Raw genomic sequence first — 6000 nt, 5'->3', positions numbered from 1 at the left:
TTCGAGATTTACTTAAGGAAGAGATTTATTTAAGGGAAAAACATAACCAGAAGAGATAATAGTTGATTGGAACCTTGAAGGATAGGTAGGAGTCTACCATAAGAATTTGAATTTTGTCTGGTAGGTTTATTAATGTATATTACAGGCCTTCAAACATAATTATTAAATGAAGAGCTAAGAAGATGTGTGCTACTTTTCTCCCCCCCGACTAATTTGTCTTCCCTAGTTTTTTTTTACAACAGCCTTATGAAGTTCCTAAGGCTACTAGTGCTTCACAAATAAAATACAGACCCGAACGAAGCTGATCCACTAAGCAGAAGATATGAAACTATATTCATTCTTCTGATTCTAAGGTCTTTGTTCTTTTACTCTGCCTTTCTACTCCCTCACCCTTCTTTTGAACTTCCTGACCGTTCCTATCACAAGGTGAACTCAGAACAGATATCCAGCAACAATTACTTATTGATAAACAGAGGCATATAGTTTTGATGCTAAAAAACTTCTTTTTATTGGAGTATAGTTGCTTTACACTGCTGTGTCAGTTTCTGCTGTACAGCAAAGTGAATCATCCATACATAAATATATATCCCCTCTTTTTTGGATTTCCTTCGCATTAAGGTCACCACAGAGCACCGAGTTCCCTGTGCTATACAGTAGGTTCTCATTAGTTATCTATTTTATACATATGATGCCAAATTTAAAAAAAATTAGTTAATTAATTTATTTATGGCTGCGTTGGGTCTTTGTTGCTGCATGCAGGCTTTCTCTAGTTGCGGCGAGCGGGGGCTACTCTTTGTTGCGGTGCGCAGGCTTCTCATTGTGGTGGCTTCTCTTGCTGCGGAGCACAGGCTCTAAGCACTCGGGCTTCAGTAGTTGTGGTTCGCGGGCTCTAGAGCTCAGGCTCAGTAGTTGTGGCGCACGGGCTTAGTTGCTCTGCGGATGTGGGATCTTCCTGGACCAAGGCTCAAACCCATGTCCCCTGCATTGACAGGCTGATTCTTAACCACTGTGCCATCAGGGAAGCCCTGATGCCAAAATTTTAATACAGATTTTCCGAACACTCCAACAGCCTCTAAACTGGGCCTTTATCCCTCTTAAATACTTCCTCAATCAGGGCTAAATGGCTTGCTTGTATGAAAACAGAAGCATGTAAACTTTAAGCAGCCAACAGTGCCCTTTGTTGAAGAATCTCGCCCTGAGCTCTTGTCAGAGGAACGTTAGAAGCTGGAAGGAGAGGAGAGTCCACAGCCCTGTAGGAACTTCTCAGATGTCACTTATCTCAATGACAAATACTCTCAATGACTCTGTAAGTTTTCTCTGCAGCCCTAGCTCAGGGTGTGGGAACTTTTGGTTGCCCATGTGCTTACTTTCCAAGGTTCCAGGGTCAGAGCAGGGATTCTAATTTCCATGACTGCATTCATGCGTCTGTTGAATTACTCCTTTCCAGAAGGAACTGAAAATTTTTGATTCATTGTCAGGGTTTCCCAGGTCTTTGTATTCCAGCACACACCTACGGGTAGTCGACTGGCAAGGAGTGGGGTGGTGACTGGGGAGAAATTCTCTGCTTTGAATTCTTGTTTCCCTTTCAAAGGTATTCCTAGAACACTCCATTGACCCTTTGTGCTTGGGACGATGAAAGACATTCCTGGGTGGGCTGGTGTACTTTACACGATGTTCTCAGATGCTTTCCATGAATGACTCAGGCAAGTGTAAGCTGCATAGAATTCTGGTGCAGAGGAAGGGAGAGAGCGGTACTCTGTTCAACCACGAGTGTTCTCCTTCTGAGCAAGCTGAGTAACGCTGTGCTGAAGGTGAGCCGTCCAAGAAGAAGCCAGGGAGTAGGAGTCAGGCTCTCTGACTTTAAACGCCAACATAAATGGAACAAATATGGGCAGGTGACTTAACTGCTGGGGCTCATTTTCTAATCTGTGAAGCAAGAAAATGAATACCTATTTGCCCATTTGAAGTGATGGGAAAGGTTAGGTGCAAAACCAGGTTGACCGGTATTTATTGACTGTTTGATGAAAGGAGAGTGGCTGAAAATACTTGCAGTCATTAGAAAAGATGCCTGAAGGAAAAAGAGATTGTTCAACCCATGTTTAGTGTCTGGTACTAGGGATATGGTAGTACCATACTACACTATGGTAGTACCAGACACACAAAAATATGGCAAGATGGGCTCTTGCCCTCAAGGGCTCACATGGTAATTTAAGAGACAGACATTGAATAATTAGCTGTGCATTTAATTATACAATTAATATTGTGATAAGTACCACAAAGAGGATTATGGTATTAATATATGAGAATAGAAGAAGACTTAGTCTAGTCTCAAGAAGGTGTTCTATATGGGAGCGACATTTAAGTTGAGTTATGAAAGATGAAAGGTAAAGAGGGAAGTGGCAAAGATGTGGGAGATGCTTTTAGGAAGAAGAGGCACTGCATATGCAAAGGTTTGTGAGGCAGGAAGGCACATGGCAGGAATGTGGAATTGAAAGCAGGCCTTTGGGGCAAGAATGAAAAGAACGAGGGATGGGAGAGTGGTACCAGATAAGGCTGAGAGCTAGGTGGGAACCAGTCCAAACAGGGCCTTGTGGGACAAGGTAAGGATTTGGAATGTTTATCTTTAGAAAAATGGGAAGCCTTTACCACCTACAGATCAGAGAAAACAATCGCAAACCATGTATTTGATAAAGGGTTCATTTCCAAATATATAAGGAACTCCTACAACTCAGGAGTAAAAAAATGAATAACCTAATTAAAAAATAGACTTGAACAGATCTTTCCCCAACGAAGACAAACACACAGCCAACAGGTATATGAAAAGCCGCTCAATGTCACTGACCATCAGGGAAATGAAAATCAATACCACAGTGAGATATTATTTCACACGTGTTAGGGTGACTATTATGAAAAAAAGAAAAAGACAAGTGCTGGTGAGGATGTGAAGAAACTGGAACACCTGTACTCTGCTGGTGGGACTGCAAAACAGAGCAGCCACTATGCAAAACAGAATTGAGGTTCCTCAAAAAATTAAAAATAGAATTACCATATGATCCAGCAATCCCACTTCTGGACATTAATCCAAAAGAAATGAAATTAAGATCTCCAGGAGATATCAGCACTCTCACATTCATCGCAGCACTGTTCACGGTAGTCAAGATGTAGAAACAACCTAAATGTCCAACTACAGATGAATGGACAAAGAAAATGTGGTATGTACACACAGTGGAATACTATTCAGCCTTACAAAAGAAGGAAGTCTTGTAATATGTGGTAACTTGGACAAATCTTGATGACATTATGCTAAGTGATATAAGCCGGTCACAGGACAAACACTGTATGATTCCACTTATATGAGGAATCTAAGACAGTCAAACATACAGGAGTAGAGAGCAGAATGGTGGCTGCCAAGGGGTAGGGAGAGGAGAAAATGGGAAGTGGTCGTTCAATAGGTATAAAAGCTCAGTTATGCAAGATGAGTAAAGCTTAGAGATCTACTGTACAGCATTGTGCTTGTAACTAACAATACCGTGTTGTACACTTAAAAAGCTGGTAAGAGAGTAACTCTCGTGTTAAATGTTCTTACCACAGTAAAATTTAGAAGAAAGAAAAAAAATAAAGAAAAATGGGAAGTCTTTAAAGGGTTTTAGTGAGAATGACATAATCAGATTTTTTTTTTTATCACACTGAATTCATGCTGGAGAATGAATTACTGAGGTGTGAGCACATGAAGGGAAGCCAGAAAGGATATTTTGAAAAAGAGACTTTCAGTTCCTTCCTGCTATGGAACAGGAATCCAGTGTCCCCATTCTGGTAACTTTTTTCAGGCTTGACCTCCTGAGTAGATTCTGAAATTTTTGTTCTCCTCTTTCACACCCATAAGACTTAATTTTCTTCTATTCTTTCCAAACCTCTGTATGGTAAAGAAAATATGATTACTTCTTGATATGATCTTGGGGGAGATACACTAACCTTCCCAAGTAATGTAGCTGAATTCTAACAGTGCTGTTACTATCTTTCCTGCTCATGGCATATTTATTAAGCAAAGATAACCTATAAAGAAAAGTCAAGGATAGATAAATAGATGATAGATAGATTGATCATATCAATTAATATGCTTTTAGCTGCAAGAAACAGAAATCCCACATAATAGGAAGGCTTAGGGCAGGGTAGTTCTAGGTTGGTTCATTTGAAGACTCATCATTATTTTAGGGATCTAATTGTTTTTCTTTTTTTATTCTACTGTTCTCAAGCTCTCTTGATGGTGCAGAGCTAGATGTAGCACTATTACTAGCATACCCTATCATTCCAGATCCAGAAAAAGGGTTCATCTTTTCCAGATGTATCTTATTTATTTATTTATTTTTTTGCTGTACGCGGGCCTCTCACTGTTGTGGCCTCTCCCGTTGCGAAGCACAGGCTCCGGACACGCAGGCTCAGCGGCCATGGCTCACGGGCCCAGCCACTCCGCAGCATGTGGGATCTTCCCGGACCGGGGCATGAACCCGCGTCCCCTGCATCGGCAGGCGGACTCTCAACCACTGCGCCACCAGGGAAGCCCTAGGTGTATCTTTTTGAGAGAAAAGAAATCTTCTTCAGAAGCCTCCTAGCTGACTTTATTCATGTCTTATACTAAGTCATTCACAGGGGAATGGGATTATTATGAATTTCAATTATTAACTAAATTATCTTAAACTTATTAAAATTCTCATCCTAGGACTGGAATTGAAGGCAGGTTTTCCTGAAGCAAGAGGCTTTCGTGGTCCCTTGATACAATTAGAATCTCTTATTAAGGGAAAAGGGAAAATGGTTGTTGGTGTCTAGAACATCAATAGTGACAGCCTCACACATAAAAATTAAAGGTAAATCACAGAACAATTGAGCAAATGAAGGATCTCAAAGTGTTGTCTTCAGAACTGCAGCATTAGTAACACCCATGAACTTGTTAGAAAAGCAACTTCTCCAACCTATTCAGGGCCTGCTGAAGCAGAATGGATGGCCATGGGTCCAGCAGTCTGTGTTTTAAAAGGCTTACAAGGATGGGCTTTCCTGGTGGCGCAGTGGTTAAGAATCTGCCTGCCAACGCAGGGGACGTGGGTTCGAGCCCTGGTCCAGGAAGATCCCACATGCCGTGGAGCAACTAAGCCCGTGTACTACAACTACTGAGCCTGTGCTCTAGAACCTGTGAGGCACAACTACTGAGCCTGCATGCCACAACTACTGAAGCCCGTGTGCCTAGACCCCATGCTCTGCAGCAAGAGAAGCCACCGCAATGAGAAGCCTGCACACCACAATGAAGAGCAGCCCCCTCTTGCTGCAACTAGAGAAAGCCCATGCACAGCATGGAAGACTCAACACAGCCAAAAATAAATTAATTAAATAAATAAATTTTTAAAAAACTATTAAAAAAAAAGCTTACAAGGGATGCACAGAAAAGTTTGAGAAGCACTGCTATAGAATTAGAGAACATGTTAGAAGGTTGTGTCACCCACAAATTGGCACTTGCCATCTACCTCTACAAGGTTTAAATTATGAGCCACTGCAGCTGCTGACCTTCAACACCACCTGAAAGGAGCTCAAGGGTGGAGATCAGACATGGGGCACTCTGTGTTCTGGAAAAAACTGGCAGAACAGGTCTTCAGATAGCTATTTTCAGGAGCCGATTTTATGAGCCCAATTCTTGCATCTCCTCACATCTAGAAAAGCACTAAAATCTTTCATGGTGATGACTGCTCCTTGTCACTAGCAGAAACCTTCTGCAAAAAATGTGTGTTTGATTGCATGTACTCCCCCTTCAGCATTACATATATACTAACCTTCCCCCCTACTTCTTTGGAGCAGTTTCTCAGAGCTATCTGAAATGCCGTCTCTCAGGCTATAGTCCTCATTTTGTCCCAAATAAAACTTAACTCACAACCCTCATATTGTGCATTTTTTTCAGTCGACAGTTGAATGACACCAAGCAAGGAGTTGAAAATATCAGGCAGGGGTGTGGGAGAG

The sequence above is a fragment of the Delphinus delphis genome, chromosome 18 (genome assembly GCF_949987515.2).
Source record: "Delphinus delphis chromosome 18, mDelDel1.2, whole genome shotgun sequence".
Classification (NCBI taxonomy): domain Eukaryota; kingdom Metazoa; phylum Chordata; class Mammalia; order Artiodactyla; family Delphinidae; genus Delphinus; species Delphinus delphis.
Note: the sequence above shows the minus strand (reverse complement) of the source record.